At 43.2% G+C, this 21474-nt stretch overlaps 1 protein-coding gene across 1 annotated transcript in view; it reads left to right on the forward strand.

Annotated features, from left to right (window-relative positions):
• Window positions 1-21474, forward strand: part of Rreb1 (ras responsive element binding protein 1) — a 180122-nt gene that overhangs the window by 32766 nt on the left and 125882 nt on the right. The window lies entirely within an intron of this gene.

Here is a 21474-nt window from a genome sequence, read left to right on the forward strand (position 1 = left end):
TTAAAACTTTTTATGCCAAGTAATTTATTTATTTCTATGTGTGTGTGGGTGGAGGACAGAGGACAACTTGCAGGAGTTGGGTCTCGTATGGATTCTGGGAAGCAAACGCAGGTCATTAGATTTGATGGTAAGTGCCTTACCCATTGAGCCGTCCTCGCTGGTTCTACCAAACTGGCCTTGAACTCCCGGTTCTCTTGCCTCAGTCTCCCAACAGTGGGACTACAGGCATGGACTGCAGGCATGGACTACAGGCGTGGACTATAGGTATGGACTACAGGCGTGGACTACAGGCATGGACTACAGGCATGAACTACAGGCATGAACTATAGGTATGGACTATAGGTTTGGACTACAGGCATGGACTACAGGTAGTATGGACTACAGGCATGGACTACAGGCATGGACTACAGGCATGGACTACAGGTATGAACTACAGGCATGAACTATAGGTATGGACTATAGGTTTAGACTACAGGCATGGACTTCAGGCATGGACTACAGGTATGGACTGTCGTGCCGGGCGCTTTACCAAAATCTTAGTTGCTATTTTCATTTGTTTCCTTCAGAAATTTTGTTTTATACATTTGAAGTTGTGATTGGAGTTGCATTCGTCATATAAATTTAGGATGCATGTTAAAGACATGAGGGAGCGCACCTTTAATCCCAGCACTTTGAAGGCAGAGGCATATGGATCTCTTGAGTTCAAGGCCAGTCTGTTCTACAGAATGAGTTCCAGGACAGCCAAGGCTATGAAGAGACACCTTTTCTTGAAAAAACAAAAAACAAAACAAATCATATTTTGGTAGTCATTGGTTTCATAATGAAAATATATTATGTAGATGTGTATACTAGAGAATATTATAATTGTCCACACTCTTCCTTCCTTTCTTCCTTCCTTTCTTTTCTTTTTCTTTTTTTCTTTTTGTGGTATTTTGAGATAGAATCTCTCTATATTGGCCTGTTTGTCCTGCAACTCACTATTTAGACCAGACTGGCCTCAAACTCATAGAGATCTGCCTGCCTCTGCCTCCCAAGTGCTGGGATTAAAAGTATGTGCCACCACACCTGGCTAGTTGTCTACTTCCTAAAGCAAAGCAATACTATATTATGAAGAATATAGTCTTTGCAAACAAACAAATACATATATGGACATATATGTATGTACATACACACACAAATATTTATTGATGATAATAATAGGGTCTTGCTCTGTGCCTTGAGTAGTCTAGAACTTAACAATCCTCTACCCCAGTCTTCCAAGTACTTACATCACAAGTGTGCACTCCCAGGTCCCATGAGAGCTGGGTTTAAATCTCATGCCTGCTACTGACCAGATGCATGACCCTAGGGAAATGTGAGTGCACTGTTTGTGGCTATTACTCCAATAAATTGTGGCTAATACTATTAGAGTTCTCTCTAATTCATATTCATTAACCTCAGTGTGTCTTCTAGTCACACAATGATATGACTGACAATTAATGGTAATGTTAACTCTTTCTTCCCAGTATTCATATCTCTTAAATCTGATTCATGTTTTATTGAATTAGCAAGAAAAGACATCAGTGCAGTGCTATGTGGTTATGTTGATTCAGTCTTGTAGGGGTATTCTGCTTGGGAGAGGAGTGCTGTAACTGTTCATTGTTAAGTCAAATACCACTGGTTGTACTTTGGATACTGTATGTTAGAACAATAAGTATTTCAGTTATTGTTAAGTGTTTTAAAATGGAAATCAGTTATTTGGGGAGATTTATCCAAGCTAGATATTATATTTATCCAAGTTACAATGTTAATGTATCCAAAAGAAAGAATAAAAATAAAAAATTTATCTTGTCTTTTTTCTCTCCCTCTCTCTCTTTCCCTCCTTCTTTCTTTCCTTCCTTCCTTCCTCCCTCCCCCTTCCCTTCCTTTCCCCTTCTTTCCTTCTCTCCTTCCTTCTTTCATTCCTTCTTTCTTTCTTTTTTTTTTTTTTTTTTTTTTTTTTTTTTTTTTTTTTTTTTTTTTTTTTTTTTGGTTTTTCGAGACAGGGTTTCTCTGTAGCTTTGGAGCCTGTCCTGGAACTAGCTCTTGTAGACCAGGCTGGTCTCGAACTCACAGAGATCCGCCTGCCTCTGCCTCCCGAGTGCTGGGATTAAAGGCGTGCGCCACCACCGCCCGGCTCATTCCTTCTTTCTTTCTTCCTTCCTTCCTTCTTTTCTTTTTAGATAGGGTCTCTCTGTGGCCCTGACCAGCTTTGAAATCACAGAGATCTGCCTTCCTCTGCCTCCCAAATGCTAGAATAAAAGGCATACCATACCACACCCTGTCCAGAGCCCATCCTATCTTGAAACAGATTAATTTTTCCTCCAAAAATACCCTCGGTATGGAGTCTTTATGAGCCTTCCAATAGATTTGAATACAGGAATGCAGTCAGTTCACTTACAGGAGGCATTTTCCTTCCTTTGGTTCTGTGAACAGTTTCTTTATATGGTAGAAATCTGTATCTTAGTTCATATATAATTTGAGTTCACAACACATTTTTATCGATTCCAATTATATAACGAAACTTAGAACATTTGATCATGAATCATGGGGGTTAAAGTCAGTCTTTTTAAGTACTTATTTCCTTTCTGTGTGTACACATACATACATGCCATAGCATCTGTGTGGCAGTTGGAGGACACCTTGCAGGAGTCAATTCTTTCCTATCATGTGACTTCTAGGCATCAAACTTGGGTTGTCAGGTTTGGGAGTGAGCACTCTCATCCACAGAGCTATCTCATTGGTCATAATTCTATATTCTTAAACTAGATTGTATTCTTCTGATTTAGGATCACTGACATTTTCATGACAATTTTTTTCTTGATATGAAAGAAATTTTTTCTTAATTTCGATTTGTTGTTGTTTATTTCTGTTGCTTTTCCTTGAGACAGGGTCTTACTTGGTAGTCTAGGCTATGCTGGAACTCATTTTGTTGCTTAGACTGGTCTTTAACTTGTGGCAATCCTGGTTCTGATAATAGAGAAAATGAACCAACTCCCACAGGTTGTCCTCCCACCTCAACATATACACACCATGGCAAATATACATGCTCACACACGCATATACACACAATACATAAATATGTAAATGTAATTTTAAAAATTAAGGAATATAATCTTTAAACTTCCAAGCTTCTAGTCACAGTAATTGAAAATATAATTTCTACAATAATGTATACTATATCCTGTTTTCTGAGCTTTGCTAAAGCTAGAGGTTAAACTTTTCAAATAGGTTTTACTCGTTTGATGGGGGAAGAATCTTACTGTGCTTTATTATTCTTGATAGCGAATCATCACAAACTGTTTACTAAAGATTTCTATGTCTTCTCCTGTCAATTCTTTCTTTCTGTCCTTTGTGTACTTTGAAGTCTTGAAGTGTCCATTTCATTGATGCAGAACATCATAATTAAGAGAAAAGGCTTGGAGACAGAGGCAGATGGATCTCTCTGAGTTCTAGGTCATCCTGGTCCACATAGGGAATGCCAGGACAACCACAACTCTGTAGTTAGACTTTGGAACTGATGGCTGGGTGTTGTGTTCTCTACCTCTAATCCCAGCAGAGGCCGAGGCAGAAGGATCTCTGTGAGTCGCAGCTCATCCAGAGCTACAGTGTGACCCTGACTCACAACAAAGAGTGGAATTTAGATTGATCCCCTTCAGATCTCTGTTTTGCTATTTATTTACTAGCTATGCCTTGAGTATGTCACTTCTTAACTACTTAGTATGTACATTTAAAAGTGGAGCTAATTAGGGGGTTGAAGATGGCTTAGAGGGTAAGAGTGGGTCCTGCTCCCACAGAGGACAGAGCTTTGTCCCACAGAATACTGGGCACAGCAATAACAATAAAGCCAACCATCAAATCACTAAAGTAATTTCATTCTGACACTTTAAAATGTTCTGTCATCTACGGTACAGAAGGAAGGGTTTAGGCAGCAGGTCAGAGGACTTGGATTCCAATTCAGCCTTCACCAGCTTTTAAATTGGGTATATTATTCACTGTTAACCAAAAGCTCTCTTTTAAAATGATTGTGAAAAAAATCCACATTTGGACCAGCAAGATGGGTCAGTGGATAACAACACTTGCCTGTACACTTGACAACCTGAGGTCAGTTCCCAGAATGCACAGAGGAGGGAGAGGAACAACTCCTGAAAGTTGTCCTCTAAACTCTACACGAATGCTGTGGCACACACGTATAAGCATTCACATGCACACACACACACACACATACACACACAGAGAGAGACAGACAGACAGACAGACAGACAGACGCTAATAATAATAATAAATAAAGCACAGGGGCTGGAGAGATGGCTCAACAGTTAGGCACACTGGCTGCTCTCTCAGAGGATCTGGGTTCAGTTCCCAGCACCCACATGGCAGCTCACAACTGTCTGTAACTCCATTCCCAGGGAATCTGACACCTTTACACCAAACGCACATAAGATAAAGTTACATACATATTTTTAAAAATTAATAAACATAAACTTTAAAAAATTGTAAAATCGCTAGCACTCAAGAGTTCAAGGCCAGCCTGGTCTACAAGAGCTAGTTCCAGAACAGACTCCAAAGATACAGAGAAATCTTGTCTTGGAAAAAAAAAAAATTGTAAAATCAAAACTTACTCCAAATTCACCTGAAATGAGACCAAGTTGACCAAGTAGTCTTCAGATTTGTATGCTTCTATAATATAAGACAATGTTTCAATCACTCCAAAACTTTTATGACATGGAGCTGGAGATGGTTCAGTGGTTAAGAGCAAATACTGCTATTCCAGATGACTCAGCTTGAGTTCTCAGCACCCACATAAGGTTGATCAAACTCTAGCTCCAGATACCTACCTTCTGACCTTCAAAGGCATCTGTACTCAACCCCTCCTCTCTCTCTCACACACACACACACACATACACACACACACATACACACACACACATACACACACACACATACACACACACATATTCACACACGCATACATATACACAATACAAATAATTTTTAAAATAAAATAATAAAATTTTAAAATTACATTTGCAAAAATTTATAACTCATTTTCATTATAATGGTTTTATCATCTTATCTATAGTGGTATAATATAACTTCAATAATATCCGAGATTATGAGACATTTATTTATTTTTGTTTATTTTAAGACAGGGTCTTCTGTAGAACAGGCTGGCCTCACACTCAAGACATTCACTTGCTTCTGCTTCTGTAGCTTCTAGGACTAAGGGCATGCCTGACCTGACCAAGAACTTTGTTTTCTAAGTACCTTAAACACATATGCCCACATATACATCCAGTTATTTACTTCTACTTGTACAGGATCGTTAATATGTGGCAGTTTAGGAACAGTGATCTACCGGTAGCACTATTCTGTTTTAAAGAAGGAATTGCATAGGGAATTTGAGTGAATTAAGGTGTGTATGTTTGGCTGTGGAATGTAGTTATTAAGTGTCTGATTTTAAGGGCTAGAAATGTGACTTCCTTGATAGAGTAAGTGCCTAGTCTGCTGAGAGCCCTGGGTTTAATCCCTGCACCACATAAAACCAAAACCGGGCGTGGTGGGACATACTTGTAAATCCTAGCCCTGGGGAGGTGGAAAGGAGGGTCAGAAGTTTAAAGTTGTCTTTGGATACATAGTGACTTTGAGCCCAGTCCTAGCTACAGGAGACTGCTTCAGAAAAGGAAGTAAAAGAAGACTCTCATTTAAACATGTACAAGAGCTGCAGTTCACTGAGAACCTGCCGTGGGCCAGGTACTTTACTTGAATGCTTTCTGCACATCCTCTCCTTTAATCCTCCGAGCTGTGAGTAGCTGCAGCTCTTCTAAGCAAAGGAACCAGCTGCACTCCAGGTGGACGCCTGTCCTAGCATCCTAGGCAGTCAGTATCAGAACCAGGGCAGCCCCACACATGCTCTCCCCTCTGCAGCCTACCCGTGTGCTTTTCATTTTGTCCAATAAAATACAATTTCTAAGAAATTGCAGAGGGAGGGAAGACCTTTACCCTAAATCTGAATTTTGAAAATACCATATGTATGAAGTTGTCTTATTTGTTGTTGTTTCTCAAGATGGGGGTCTCTCTGTGTAGCTCTGGCTGTCCTGGAACTTGCTCTGTAGACCAGGCTGGCCTCCAGCTCACAGATATCAGCCTGCCCCTGACTCCTGCGTGCTGGCATTAAAGGTGAGCATCACTATTCTACAGTTTAGACATATATTATAAAGAGAAATTATGGAAGGGATTCGAAGTGAAGAGGGTCACGTGTTTTACAGTCGGCTACCAGTCCTATCCATCACAATTCTCTTAATAATCGCATCAGATCCTTGACTTTAAAGATTCTTACTAGTGCAGGGTGTGGTGGCATACACCTTTAATCCCAGCACTAGGGAGGCAGAGGTATAGTCAGATCTCTATGTGATATAGACGGGAACCTGGTCTCCATACTGAATTCCAGGACAGCCAGGGCTATTTAAAGAGACCTTGTCTCAATCAGTTAATTAATTAAAATGAAGACAGTTACTTGGGCTTGTGAGATGGCTCAATGGGTAAAGGCACTTAAAACCAAGCCCAGAAGCCTGAGTTTCATACTTGGGATCCACAGTGTGGAAGGAGAAAACCAGTTCCTTCAAATTGTGTTAATCTCACCAGGCGAGAAAAAGACCACTATCACATTTCTGAGCTAAGTTTGGAGAGAGCTTTATTAAATACTGGTTAGAATGATAGACACTTGCCAGGTCCATATCCAGGATTCTTAGAGTATGGTGGTGAATCACATTAGTCAGAGGTTTATAAAGGCAAAACCTACAAGGCTATGTGCTTCCCACCTTCGTCCAATCAGGGTCAAGCATACATCCTGATTACATCCTGCCTTCATACCTCCTGCCTACACGTGATCAAGCATAACCTATGCAGTTGGGGCAATCACGCTTGTTTATTTTACGTGAACAACAGCCCCCAGCTTTCCAGGAGGTCATCTGTCCTGGGGCAAGTGGGGCTTACAGGTTAGAGGTATTTTGTTTTATAGATCTCTTAAGCGCCATAATTTAAACTTAAAATACAACCATTACAGTTGTCCTCTGACCTCACACATAGAGGCAAGTTTGTGAGTAAATAAAACACAATTAAAATTTTAAAATTAAGATAGTTACTTCCAGAGTCAGAACTGTAGCTTAGTTGGCTGAGTTCTTACTTGCCTAGCGTGCACGGAGTCCTGGGTTCTGTCCTTAGCACAGAAAACGGGAAAATAACAGAGGTAATTACTTCATGTAATGGGTTTAATGCATTTTCTTTTTATAACAAAAATCATGACATGTCAATTGTAAAAAAATATAGATATAAAATAGAGACAACCAGAATGAACAAAAAGTAACCCCTTATAATCCCATTACTCAGAAATAAGAACCGCTAAAATTGCCAGTGTCCGTGGCCTTTCTCTTTTCCTCGGGAGGGTTGAGACTGGATCTCACTATATAACTCTGGCTGTCCTGGAACTCAAAATGTAGACCAACCTGGTCCTGAACTCACAGAGATCTGCCTGCCTCTGAGCGCTGCCATCAAAGGCGCGTGCCACCACATCTGACTTCCACTTTGCTGTTACTTAAACAGAATTGATTATATATTTATTGTCAGTTTTTTCCCACTTAAAAATATATGCATTCAGGAGGCAGAGGCAGACAGAACTCTGTGAGTTTGAGGCCAGCCTGGTCTACAGAGAGAGTTCCAGGATAAGCTACACAGAGAAACCCTGTCTTGAAAAGAAAAAAAAAAAAAGAGTAAGGGATGAAGAAATGGCTCACCAGCTAGGAACACTTGTTGCTCTTGTAAAGGACCCCAGTTCAATTCCTGGTATCCACATGGTGGTTCATTACTGTCTGTGATTCCAATTTCAGGAGAAACTCTTCTGACCTTCTCAGACACCAAATAGTATGCACAGATATACATGCAGACTAAATACCCATATAAAGTAAATAAATAAAATTATAAAAATAAATCTAAAACACACATAGAGGAGCTATAATGCTTGCATGCATGTATAAATACACACACACATAGATGCATAGCTTAAGACAGTTAAGTCATTTCTTGAGGTCCCTGCTTGGTTTCTAGATGGGCTTCTCCCCATGTCTTTACGTTTTCTTCTGTACTCTTTCCTATCTCAATCTCTTCTTGAACTTTTTACAGAAGCAGGGATGGCATCCAGGGCTTTGCACATGCAAGCAAGGACTCTACTACTGGTCTATATCCTCAGCCCTAATCAAATTAGAGCCCACTAATGTGTCCTTATTTTTCTTTAATAACCTCTTTAAAGGATGAGTCTCCAAATGTATCACATTTAGAGACTGGGGGTGGGTGCTTTGATGTGTGAATCTGAGCAGGAGTTCACCCTTAGCAATTATATACTGGCCTTCTCTTAAGATTCGAAATGTTTTTTGTTTTTTTTTTTCTGGATTTGGTGACAGAGGGGTTTTGTAATCCAGATGTTTTGGAGACTGAGGCAGGAACATTACAAATTCAGGGTCTGCTTAGACTACAAAATGAGTTCAAGGCCAGTTTAGGTAATGTAGTGAGATCCCATCTGAAAATAAAAAAGTTTTTTTTTAAAAAAAAAGTTAAATAAATAAAAAGTAAAAAAAAAAAAAGCTGGGGTTAGAGGTCATTGGTAGACTATTATTCTATTGTGCTCGAGGTTCTGGTTCAGTCTCCAGACTTTTAACTGTTTTGTTGTTGTTGTCGTTGTTGTTGTTGTTGTTTCTTTGCTACACTAGGGTTTTACAATGGAGGACTTCTTGCATTTTAGGCAAGTCCTCGCCACCTCTGAGCTGTAGCTCCCTGCAGTGGTTTTCTAGTTTTGTTTTGTTTTTGTTGTGGTGCTGTGGATAGAAATCATGGCCTCACAAGCTGGATGGTGCTCTGCTGCCAGTCTGCTGGATTTATCTTAAGAGACCCCCCTGAGGAAATATAGGTTTGGATTTGTTTGTTTGCTTGGTTGTTTTTTCTGAGACAGGGTTTCTCTGTGTAGTCCTAGCAGCCCCGGAACTTGCTGTGTGGACCAGGATGGCCAAGAACTTGAACTCTGCGCCACTGTTGCCCAGTGGAGATATGATTTTTAAAGTTTTGCTTAGGTTTTTTTTTTTTTTTTTTTTTTGTCTTTTTAGATGGCATTTGTTGTTTTTTTTTTTTTTTTTTTTTTTGGTTTTTCAAGACAGGGTTTCCCTGTGGTTTCTAGAGCCTGTCCTGGAACTAGCTCTTGTAGACCAGGCTGGCCTCGAACTCAGAGATCCGCCTGCCTCTGCCTCCCGAGTGCTGGGATTAAAGGCGTGCGCCACCACCGCCCGGCGGCATTTGTTGTTTTAAACATAACAAGCCTTCAGGCCCTAAGAGCCACTGAATGGGTTCTCAGTCTCCTGCTGTGTGTAGAACATAGACCTGCAGCACATCCATCGATAGCTTCCTCAGTGGATGAAAAAATGGATGCCAAGTATCTTCAGCCATGCAAAGACTTTATTTTTGCTTCATGCCATTCTCCATCCTTTAAAGGCTCTTGCTGGGATGTCACGTTTAGCTTATGTGGGAGAGTGCTGCCTAACGTACATGAGTCCTCCACTCAATCCCCTCCATCGCTGAAAGCAGGCACGGTGGCACGTGACTTGTAATCTCCGTCCTGGGGAAGCTGAGGCACATTCCAGGCCAGCCTGGGCTACAGAGAGGACTTTCCCCTGATAAACAGAAAGACGCCCCTGTGTTCTGAGGCGGGCACACGATAAGGTGGTGACACAGCCAAGGCCACCACATCCACCTACTAGAAGTCAGACTCATTCTGATACCATGGGTTTCACTGTGCAGCAACACTCAAGCTCCAGAAGGTGTTTCTGTTTCCTACGAGAGGGAAGTCTTTACCCCGAGGGGATTCATATAGGGCTCCTTTCAATGCTGATACCTGGACAGGGTTTTTCATAGCCATTTGGCAGTGTGACTTTCCTGTGACATCTCCAGCATGTCTCACAACTGAAAACTCTCAGTCTGACCCTTTGACTGGGGAACATGAGAATCCATTCTGTGAGTAGGATGACCAGGCCATCTGGGTGGAACCATTACAATAGTCAAGGGCTGTCTGTCTGTAGTAGGAAAGTGGTCCTGCCCTTTAACAGCATCCTTTGAAGCTGAGGCTAAAGCTTCTTGTTTTAATTCTGACCACCATTTAGTTGAAGTTGTAAAGACACACACTCATGACTGGGAATGTAGCTCTGTGGTAAGGCACTGACTAGGGAATATAAGGTCCCGGGGTCAAACCCTAGCATTGGGAAAACCCAAAAAGGATAGATGTGCACACTGCTCACTGAGGAAGTATGTGCTTTATTTACCTGTACCTTGCCTTGTAAATGAAGAGCTCCGCCCTACAAAGAAATGTGGACTTTTAAGTGCAAGTCTTCTGGACTAAGAAAGATTTTCATTTGATAAGGAGGGCAAGGCTTTTGTTTGTTTGTTGTTCATCTTGTCGGAATGGCTGACCTGTTCAGAGTCCTGAAAAGGAGAAGGACTGAAAACTTGTGGGAAGCGGGGAACTTGCATTATGGAGGGAGGATGGGCTCAGAAGAGTTGTGTAACATCTCATGAAATCTTGTATATTCATATCTCTGAAACATTTGTCATGTAGACGCGTACTAACACGTCTGTCTAAAGCCCACCAGGTTGGTGGGAAATGTCACTCGGTGGTAGAGCCCTTGCCTGGCACGGGTGAGGCACTGGGCTCCCTCGTCAGTGCTGCCCTGCAAGTAAGAGCACGGCAGCTGAGAACGGGGAAGTAAACTTGGCTGCAGACAGCAAAAGGAGTCGGTTCTCCTGCTTACTTTTGACACATTTCTAACAACCTTGGTTATCCAGTTTCCTAACCGCTGCAGATTAGAGCAGATCAATTCAAAGGGGAAGAGCAGGTTGCTATTGGCAGGCACACAGAGTTCAGAAAGAAGTGACAAGGGTCAGCCAGATAGTGAGGAGGAGAAGCAACAAAAAGCAGACAAGTGCTTCAGCTGGAAGGGACTGTGGCGGCCTGGGGAGTGCTGGTGAACAGCTATGGGACACGCCTAAGGACAAACAGTTTCTTCAGGATGGGACCACCTGCAGCCTGTGCTAAAATGCTGTTTACAAAACACTGGCACGGGCCTGGGAGTATAGCTCAGGACTCACATATGCCTGGTGAACCCTTGACACCAAACAACAGAGGCAGCAGAAGCTATTGAATGATAGTTGTTAGCATAGACATTTTTTGATCATATCAATTTGTTCGTGTATTAGTTTTCTGGTGTTTTAGAAAACAAAGCAGGGGCTGGCGAGATGGCTCAGTGGTTAAGAGCACAGACTGCTCTTCCAGAGGACCCGGGGTCAATTCCCAGCACCCACATGGCAGCTCTCAGCTGTCTGTAACTCCAGTTCCAGAGAATCTGACATTGTTATACCAGTGCACATGAAATAAAGTTAAATAAGGTTTTTTTGAAAGAAAGAAAGAAAGAAAGAAGGAAAGAAAGAAAGAAAGAAAGAAAAAGAAAACAAAGCAAAGCCATACACAGTGCATTTCAGAGGGGGACAAAAAGTGATTTCTACTTAAAATGATAACTCTTCAACTACCAGAAACAATGTATTCCTCAAATCATCTGTGTAGCTAGAGGAATGATGGACTAGTTGAGGAATAACCTTTGCTTAGAGTAATAACCATGCATTAAAGTATTCTCAGCAGCCCACTCCTACCTTCTTTCCTCCTCCTTTTTTCTCTTTTTTTGAGACAGAGTCTCATTGTGTAGCTCAGGCTGGCCTGGAATTCATATGTAGACCAGGCTGGTCTGAGGCTCCCAAAGATCCACCTTCCTCTACCTCGTTAGTGCCATCTCTGCCAGCTGCTTTCTACTCCTTGTCTGCGACTCTTTAAGGGAATGTTATTAAGGAAATGTTGAAACTGCAAAGGACATCTCAGACCTGGCCAACCTTCTGCTGCATTTGCTACTCCTAGGCAAACCCTTTCTCCAACCACTTACCCCTCTCCAGCTCCCCTTACCCTCCTCCACCAGGTTGGTTCCAACTCTGTACACTTTGCCACATATAGCATGTCAAGAGTATGCAAATCCTATGGGGCGGTGGTGGTACGTGGATCTCTGTGAGTTCGAGGCCAGCCTAGTCTACAGAGTGAGTTCCAGGGGGAATAAAAGAGTATGCAAATCCCTTCTTTCATGGAGCCTCTCACTCAGAAATCAGTTCCTAGACAGACGGTGGTGGTGCACTCCTTTAATCCCAGCATTCTGGAAGCAAAGACAGGTGGATCTCTTTGAGTTCCAGGCCAAACTGCTCTACAGAGTAAGTTCCAGGACGGCGAGGGCCGTCTACTGGGATCAGAGGTGTGTGCCACCACCACCCAGCTCAAACTGGGTAATTTATAACAAATGTAAAGAGCGGTTTATCTGGCTCCTGGCTCTAGAAGTCCAAGCACATGGCCCAGGCATCTGCTCAGCATTTGGTGAGGCCCCTCTTGCTGCATCATAACACATTGAGGGGGTGGGGTGGCAGCATCCCATAGGACACAGTAAACAAGCCAGCTCCCTTAAACCCACTGTAATACAGGAGGACCTTGGATTTTGTACTCTCCTGCCTCTGCGTCCCGAGTGCTAGGATTACAGATTGTGCCAACACAGAGCTTCATGAATCCTAGGCAAGAATTCTACCAACTGAGCTATATCCCTTGTCCCTTTTTTCTCTGCCCTCCATTTTATTTAAACAAAGCTATAATCCAGCCAGGCATGGTAGTGCTCCTCTGTTATTCTAGCACGAAAGAAGCAGAGGCAGGAGTACTGCAGGCCAGAGGCCAGCCTAAGCTGCACAGTTTTTATCTCAGGAAAACAAAACAAATATCCATGACCTCCATCCTTACCTCCATGACCTCCTATAATCCTATTTGCTTCCAAAGGCTCCATCTCCAAGATCTATAAACCTATCAACATTGCACTTTGGAGATTAAGTTTTAGCATACATTTGGGAGGAGACAAATCACTAGATCACAGCATCCTCTGTGACTTGAGAAGTCCACCTTCTTGTCTCCTTCCTGTGTCATTAATCTCACCCGTGAGATTGGATCAGGACCCACCATAATGTTTCCATTTTATACCAGTAATCTCTTCAAAGATCGAATACAGTTTCTTTCTGAGGCATTTCAAGTTAAGGCTTGGAAGTAAATGTGAGGGGACATGGTTGAGCTCACTGTCCTTTCTCTGATATTTACACATTCCCCTCCTCATCTGAGTGCTACTGCACATAGCCCCCACCATAGCCTAAGCAGCTATTTTATACTTTTCATCTCAACCCCAACCCCTCCATCATTTTCTGTCTATCTCCATGATTGATCTGTGTCTGGTTCGTTTCTTTTTTTCTAAATCTTACTTACTTTACTTACTTTTCATTCATTCATTCATTCATTCATTCATTCATTCATTTTTTTAAGACAGGGTTTCTCTGTAGCTTTGGTACCTGTCCTGGAACTCACTCTGTAGACCAGGCTGGCCTCGAACTCACAGATCCACCTGTCTCTGCCTCCCAAGTGCTGGGAGTTAAGGCGTGTGCTACCACCACCTAGCCTTCCTTCACTTTATGTGTAGGAATATTTTCCCTACATGCATGTATGTGCAGCACATTTATGCCTGGTACTAGCAGAGGTCAGAACAGGGTGTCAGATCCCTTGGAACTGGTTACAGATGGATGTGAGCCGTCATGGTGATATACTAGGAATCAAACCCAGGTCCTCTGGAAGAGCATCTTAACACAGTGCTCTTTACTGTTGAGCTATCTCTCTGTTCCCTGTGGCTCTGGTTCTGCTTCGTATCTGCTCCAGTTCCTCAACTCCATCTCACCAGCATCCCTCCTTGGGTTCTTCTTCCCAGTGAACCCCATGCCTGGTTCCTGCTTGACCCCATCTTGCTTGCTCTCCTAGCTCTCTGAGCTAGCTAGGCCCGCTTTCTTTGTCTTCACTCCCTATGGAAGAGCAGCCAGTGCTCTTAACCTCTGAGCCAGATCTCCAGCCCCCAAGAGGGCCCTCTTGTCACCCCGCTTCCTTCTGGCATGAAGGCCTTGGAGGGAAACTCAAGGGTTATGACTAAGGTTTGTGTTAGTCTCAGCCTGTGCCTCTTTCATGGTCTTCTGTACTGGTGTTTTGTGCATTCAAGGCCATTGGTTACTAGCTCTCAACTTGCTCCCTTTCCCCCACCAATATGTCTTCTGTGTCCCTCCAGTTCATCCGATTTATCACTGTGGGGCTAGAGAGATGGCTTGGTGGTTAAGAGCCCTTGTTTTTGCAGAGGACCCACATTCAAACCCCAGAACTCAAGTGGTAGCTCCCAGCCATCTGTAACTGCAGCTCCATCGGATCGGATGCCCTCTCTGACTTCCGCAGGCACCAGGCACAATGTCCTGTCATTGCTTCTCAGCCTTAGGGCTAAATCATCCCAAGGCTGATCTCGGGACATTTTCTTCTCTGTCCCAGACACAGGTATGTGCTCCTTCCTTCCAAAGCTGTCGCTTTCTGCTTCTGATAGCTGTGTTCCCTCCCTTTCTGGTGTAAATTTCTTTTCTTTGGACATCAGTTATCTGAGAGACTTATCCATGCCATACCTCTTTCACACTGATCCTCCTGGAGAGCTGAGCTCTTCCACCATGGCACTATCAACACTTGAGGCCAGGGAATTCTCCCCCGTGGGGCCTGTCCTGTGCACAGCAATAGACTAAGCAGCATGCCTGGCCTCTATTGATTAAGGGCCTAAAGTACCTTTCTTCCCATTTGTGATAGGCCAGGATGCGGAGATGTTGCTGAACACCCCTTGTAGAGCAGAACTGCCTGTTTTAAAACATTGGTGTGAATGTTTAGGAATGTGGATTCTAGGCTGCTGCTGGTGGTGGTACAAGCCTTTAATCCCAATGCTTGGGAAATGGAAGCAGAGGCAGGAGAGTCTCTGAGTTCAAGGCCAGCATGGTCTACAGAGTGAGTTCCAGGACAGAGAAACCCTGTCTCGAAAAACAAAACAACAATAAAAGAATGTGGGTTCTGCCCAGGTGCTGTCTCTAGTCTCTCTGCAGGTGTATCGAAATCCATATGTCCAGTTAAGGCCTCAGCATTATCTGCACATATAGAATACAATACTTGCAGGACAGAAAGAGCTTTGTACCCCATGCTATGTGAGAGAACGACAATTATAAACAAAGCTGCTCAGCATCTTACCTTTCTGATTAAATTCTCTTTTTAAAGACAGGGTCTCACTGTGTAGCTTTGACTGGCCTGGAACTTGCTGTGTAAACCAGGCTGGCCTCAAACTCACATAGATCTATCCACCTGCCTCTGCTTTAAGTGCTTGAATTAAAGGTATTGTGTAGCATGTCTACCTACCCTTCCTCTTCCCCATCCCCAGTAAAATTCTTGTTAACTGCACACACGGTAACAACTCTTCTGTACAACTCCAGTCAATTGTATTTTATTGAGATTATTCAAAACAACCAAAAAAGGCTTTTTAAGAGAATCAGTAATCGATTTCCATTCAAAGTTGGCTGACAATGGTGGTAGTGAGGAAGGAAGGCCCCCTGGGGTTGGATGTGTGATGGCATCGCAGTTCTCTTACCAGTTCTTTGATACTGGGCACTCAAGGAATGTCCCAGCCTCAGCTGTAGAATGGGCACAGTCATGGCACCTACCTGACCAGTGTGTGGAGGGGCTGAAGCGAGATCTTAGCTAGAAGCTCACCCTTGGACCAGCGCCCACCCAGCACAGCCAGTGTCCAGTAAGCGGTAGCTGCTATCTTCACTGTGCCCCTTTCCTTTCTCTTCCTTCTCAGTTGAGCTCACAGCCTTCACTTCCTCTTCTTCTTTAACCCCTTACTTCCTAGGCCTCCTTGCTTTCCGTGCTCTCATCGGCCTGGTTTCACAGAGCTTGCCTCCCTCCCCCCTCCCCCATCACTAGCCTTGATGGCTCTGTTTTAGAGTTGGCCACCTCTTCGCTTAAAAGCCGCCACTTCCTCGGCTGATCTGCTTCAGAGGAAAACGAGAGGGCCCCCCTGTCACTCCCACTTCCTTCTCCTCCTAATTGCAAGCATTTCCCTGGGTTTAGCCTGTTGACCTCTTATTGTCCATTGTCTCTTCAGACCTTTAAGCTGAACCCAGTTCCCCCTGATCTTCCTTGCATCTTCTCCCCAAAATTCATGGCACTAGTGAGCTGGCTCCCCATCTCTGTAAGTCACAATCAAGGGACCAAAACTAACAGATTCTATCTCCTCCCCCTTTCCTCCAGTCCTTTTCATTCCTGCTGTATTCCTGCACTGACATTGGCCAGGCTAACATGGCTTAGTGACCTTTCTTGTTTTATACCATACTTTTTGATTAATGTTCTATAGCTTCTTTCACTTTCTTTCTCCCATAGTCAGTTGCTCAGTTTCTTTTCATTTCATGGCCCGTTTTTTTCCCCTTTCTTGAGACAGGGTTTCACTATATATCCCTCCCTTGAATTCACAATCCTGTTGCTGAGTTCTAGGATTCTAGGCATGTGCCACCATGCCCAGCTTGTGACCTAATGTCTTAAATCAGTTTTCTCCCCTCTACCTCAGCAGCAGCACCCGGATTTTTACTCTTTCTGAAATGAACTCTTCGACTAACTTTTAATGAGTACTCCTGTCTCTTTTTGTCATCTTCCAGACCATTCTCCACAGCACCATGAAGGAAGCTGGCTGCCCTCCTCTGCGAGCTCCTTCCTGGATGAAGTCCAAGTTTGCTTAGAGGTTTGCAGAAGCCCCCTGGCCGCTGCTCCAGCCCCATCTCTCGCTGCCTCCCCCTCCACCCTCCCCAGCTGCTGTCACTGAAGGAGGTGTTTGCAGTTCAGGAGACTGACCTTGCGGTGTGCCTCTGTGCCCTTGCGCTGGCTGCTCCCAGACTTCTCTGTCTGGTGTGCGCTACCTCCTCCTCTCTGCCTGGGAGACACCTACACGTCTCATGAGACTCTCAGCAGGCTGTGTCACCTCATCCAGGCAGCCTTCTCCAGTGTCCACATCCTTTCTACAGAGGCATAGCCCCCTTTCCCCTTCATTTCCACCTCAAGTCTTTGTGTTAGGTACTCAGCTACCTTCTACCTCAAATAGACTCCCACCTCCAGACTTTCTTATTTTTATTATTCTCTTGTTTTACCTCAGGTTTTAGCTTGGTCCTGATTTCTTTACTTCCACTTCCCAACCTCTCCACCACTACAATATGTTTTCTGACAGCTTTTTCTCTAAGAGAGTCTCTCTGCTCTCTGCGTTGGGTACTCAAGATGTTTCATGGGTGATACAGAAAAGTTTTGTGTCATCTCACATATTTAACTATGTCCCAGCACCTGTCAACTCCTGCTCATCTTTTAATACATCCATCCTAAAACCTTTACCAATTTTAGGAAAAGGCCCATAATTTGCTACAATACTACTTTGATTGTTTGTTTGTTTTGAGACAGGGTTTCTGTGTGTTGCTTTGGAGCCAGTCCTGGAACTAGCTCTTGTAGACCAGGCTGGACTTGAACTCTGAGATCCATCTGCCTCTGCCTTTTAAGTGCTGGGATTAGAGGTGTGTGCCACTACCGCCCAGCTTACAATACTGTTTTTATGTCTACTGGTTTTGCTATATAAAATATATGTTTTATACTCTCTCTATATGGCTTCATTTGATTGCCCTTTTGGTGCTAATTTTGGCTCGTGTGTGTGTGTGTGTGTGTGTGTGTGTGTGTTCTGGGCATGCTGGTACCCTCAGAAAGCAGAAGAGGGTATCAGATCTCTGGAGCTAGATTTATAGACAGTTATGAGCTACCTGATGTAGGCACTGGGAACTGAAATCAGGTCTTCTGGAAGAGCAGCAAGTGCTCTTAAACCCTAGGCCACGTCTCAATCCTCACATTTTAGTTGTTTTAAGATAGGGTCTATATAGATAGCCCTGGCTAGCTTGGAAATTGTAGTAATACTCCTGCCTCTGTCTTTCCAGTAATGGGATTAAAAATGTACACCACCAGCCGGGCGGTGGTGGCGCACGCCTTTAATCCCAGCACTCGGGAGGCAGAGGCAGGCGGATCTCTGTGAGTTCGAGGCCAGCCTGGTCTACAAGAGCTAGTTCCAGGACAGGCTCTAAAAAAAAAAAAAAAAAAAAAAAAAGCTGCAGAGAAACCCTGTCTCGAAAAACCAAAAAAAAAAAAAAAAAAAAAAAAAAAATGTACACCACCATGACTGGCCAAATTTATCAGTTTTATTCCCAATTTTTAATCTCTTAACTTGCTGGTGCTTCTCTGTAGCTAACTTCCATTTATTGTGTGTGTGTGTGTGTGTGTTTACATATGTGCAGGCATGGGTGCATGTACTTTGGTACACAGGTGGAAGCCAGAGGATAATATTTTGGTGTGGGTTCTCTCCTTCCACTGTGGGAATTTGACAGATTGAATTTAGGTCACCAGGCTGGCCAGCAAATGACTTTACCTGCGGACCTATCTCAACAACCTTCAAATTCTATTTACTTTTTTAAAAAAAAAATTTTAACTTTATTTTATGTGCGTTGGTGTGAAGGGGTCGGATCCCCTGAAACTGGAATTACAGACAGTTGTGAGCTTCCATGTGGATGCTGGGAATTGAACCACCAAGTCATCTCACCAGCCCCCTCTGTTTACTTTTTAAGTTCTTATGACTGATGCTGCAATGAACATCTGAGACTGAACGCATATGTCATTTTTAGTATAAGACTTAGGAGCAGAATTGCTGGCTCACATGGTCACTATGTGGTGTTTTTTGTTGTTGTTGTTGTTTTTGTTTTTTGTTTGTTTTTTGTTTCTCAAGACAGGGTTTCTCTGTAGCTTTGGAATCTGTCCTGAAACTAGCTCTTGTAGACCAGGTTGGCCTCAAACTCACAGAGATCCGCCTGCCTCTGCCTCCCAAGTGCTGAGATTAAAGGCACTCGCCACCACCGCCTGGCCACTATGTGTGTTTTAAAGGACTGCCAAGTTATATTTCAAAATGGCTGCACCATTTCCCATCCCTCCAACATCCTTGCCAGCATTTACTTATCGGCCTTTTGGTGAGTGCCATTTTAGTGGCTGTAAAGCAGCATCTCATTGTGGTTTGATAACATGATTCTTCTTTACTTATTGGGTGTTTGGTAAATATTTATTGTATAAATGATATCAACATTTGAACAAATCTTTAAACAGGTAATTCCAAGTTTATTAATGAGGGTGGTATAGGGCTATTAGAATCTAATTATTTTTGTTTTGTTTTTCTGTGTAACAGCCCTGGCAATCCTGAAACTCTCCCTATAGACCATGCTGGCCTTGATTGAACTCAAAGAGATCTGCCTGCCTCTGCCTTCTGAGTGTTAGGATTAAAGGTGTGTGCCCCCATGGCTGGCTAGAATCCAATTCTTTTTAGTACCCTATTGTGTTTTATTTTGGCGTGAGACAGGGTTTTTTTGTTTGTTTTATTATTTATTTATTTATTTATTTATGTTTTTCGAGACAGGGTTTCTCTGTGTAGCTTTGTGCTTGTCCTGGAATTAGCTCTTGTAGACCAGGCTGGCTTCGAACTCACAGAGATCCACCTTTCTCTGCCTCACAAATGCTGGGATTAAAGGCGTGCACCACCATTGCTGGGCCCCGAGACAGGGTCTTATGCTATAATTATAGCCAAGGCTGACCTGGAACTCATGGCAATTCTCTGCAGTGTTGGGATTACAGACATGAGCCACCACGCCTCATTAGAATAAAAAAAAAAATTCAAGGTGACTTTTTTGTTGCAAGGATTATCCACATGGTATAAAAATGGTGATTTGTCATGAGAATCCATGGAACTTTGGACATTTGAAAGTATTTTATAGCATAAACTAACTGCAAGTAAAACTCCAACTTTGAAATTGCTGCTGTTTGTGACCTAGCACAACAGCAAGTAGGAATTGAAGGCAGAAGGACGGTGAGTTTGAGGTTGATCTACAAGGAAAGAGCCAGAGTCAAACAAAATACATCAAAACAAACGACAAAACCCCTGTGTCTCTCAAGAGACAAGAAATAGGGTAGCATTATCAGAGTGCCCATCCTTAATCCCCTTTGTTTTAACAGGTTGTAAATTGGAACCACAACACTAATTTCTATAATGACCATACGAACTATTCTATTTATTTAAAAGCCAGCCTCCTCTGCAGACCAGTCCTCAAAACAACTTTTGAAAATAACACTCTAGCTGGGCGGTGGTAGCGCACGCCTGTCTTTAATCCAAGTACTCGGGAGGCAGAGGCAGGCAGATCTCTGTGAGTTCAAGGCCAGCCTGGTTTATAAGAGCTAGTTCCAGGACTGGCTCCAAAGCAACACAGAGAAACCCTGTCTCAAGAGGTTTAGAGAGTGGAGCCAGGTGAGTGTAATGGCGCACGCTTTTAATCTCAGCACTTGGAAGGCAGAGGTAGGTGTATCTGTGAGTTTGAGGCCAACCTGGTCTACAAAGTGAATTCCAGAACAGCCAGAGCTACATAATGAGACTGTCTCCAAAACCAAAACAAAAAAAAAATTGGAATTGCTAAGACTGGCAGAGCACTTGCCTAGCATGAGACCATGCTAGCACTTCATAAATGGGGTATGATGGTACTAGGAACCACAAGTTCAAGATTATCCTCAGTTAGCGAGTACAATGCTGGCCTGAAGACCTTGTCAAAAAAAAAAAAAAAAAAAGAAAAAAATATGCTACTGCTACAATTTCACCGGCTAGAGTTTTGCTCAGTAAACAGTAGACTCTGGGAAATACAACAGGTTCTGAAAACTTACTTTTAATGACTGGAAGTCAAAGAAACAGCCAGCTGAATCAGTTCCCCTCCCTGTCGTGCTTTAGCCTACTTAACTCAAGTTAGGGGTAATGGTCCAACTGCTTTTCTTTGGTTCTAGAGAGATCTATCTTGGCCAGGCTTCATTTTGTTCATTCTATCCCCAGACAGACACTTCTGTCTGTAGTTCCCCCCCCCCCCCCCCCCCCCCCACTAGAGAACATTTGAAGGAAGACTTCAAATTAAAGTCTATAATGGGCTTTACAACTCTAGGGTGCTGGAGCATTCCAAGAGGAGCCCATGGGGTGGAGTCAGGGCAAAGGTCATACTAAATAGCCTGTAGCCAGCTTTCTGCATGTATAACATCAACTAAGTGGTCCCAAATGCATAACTCTATAGTCCTGTTTTTTTTTTTTCTGTGCTTTTTATCTTCAAAATTTTGGGGTGTGTGTGTGTGTAAAGGTAACTATCATTCTTATCTTTCTGAAGATGTATTCCAAGGCCGAGAACAAGCCCCCTTTGGAACCTAAGTAGAAACTGTCTTACTAGTTGGAAACATGTCAGCTGCTTTATGGAGGAAGCACAGCTGAGGCCTGGCTTCTCTGGATTCTGTGATAACTCGGGCCAAGGCAGTGTGGTGGC

This window comes from Arvicola amphibius, chromosome 6 (assembly GCF_903992535.2).
Source record: "Arvicola amphibius chromosome 6, mArvAmp1.2, whole genome shotgun sequence".
NCBI classification, from domain to species: Eukaryota; Metazoa; Chordata; class Mammalia; order Rodentia; family Cricetidae; genus Arvicola; species Arvicola amphibius.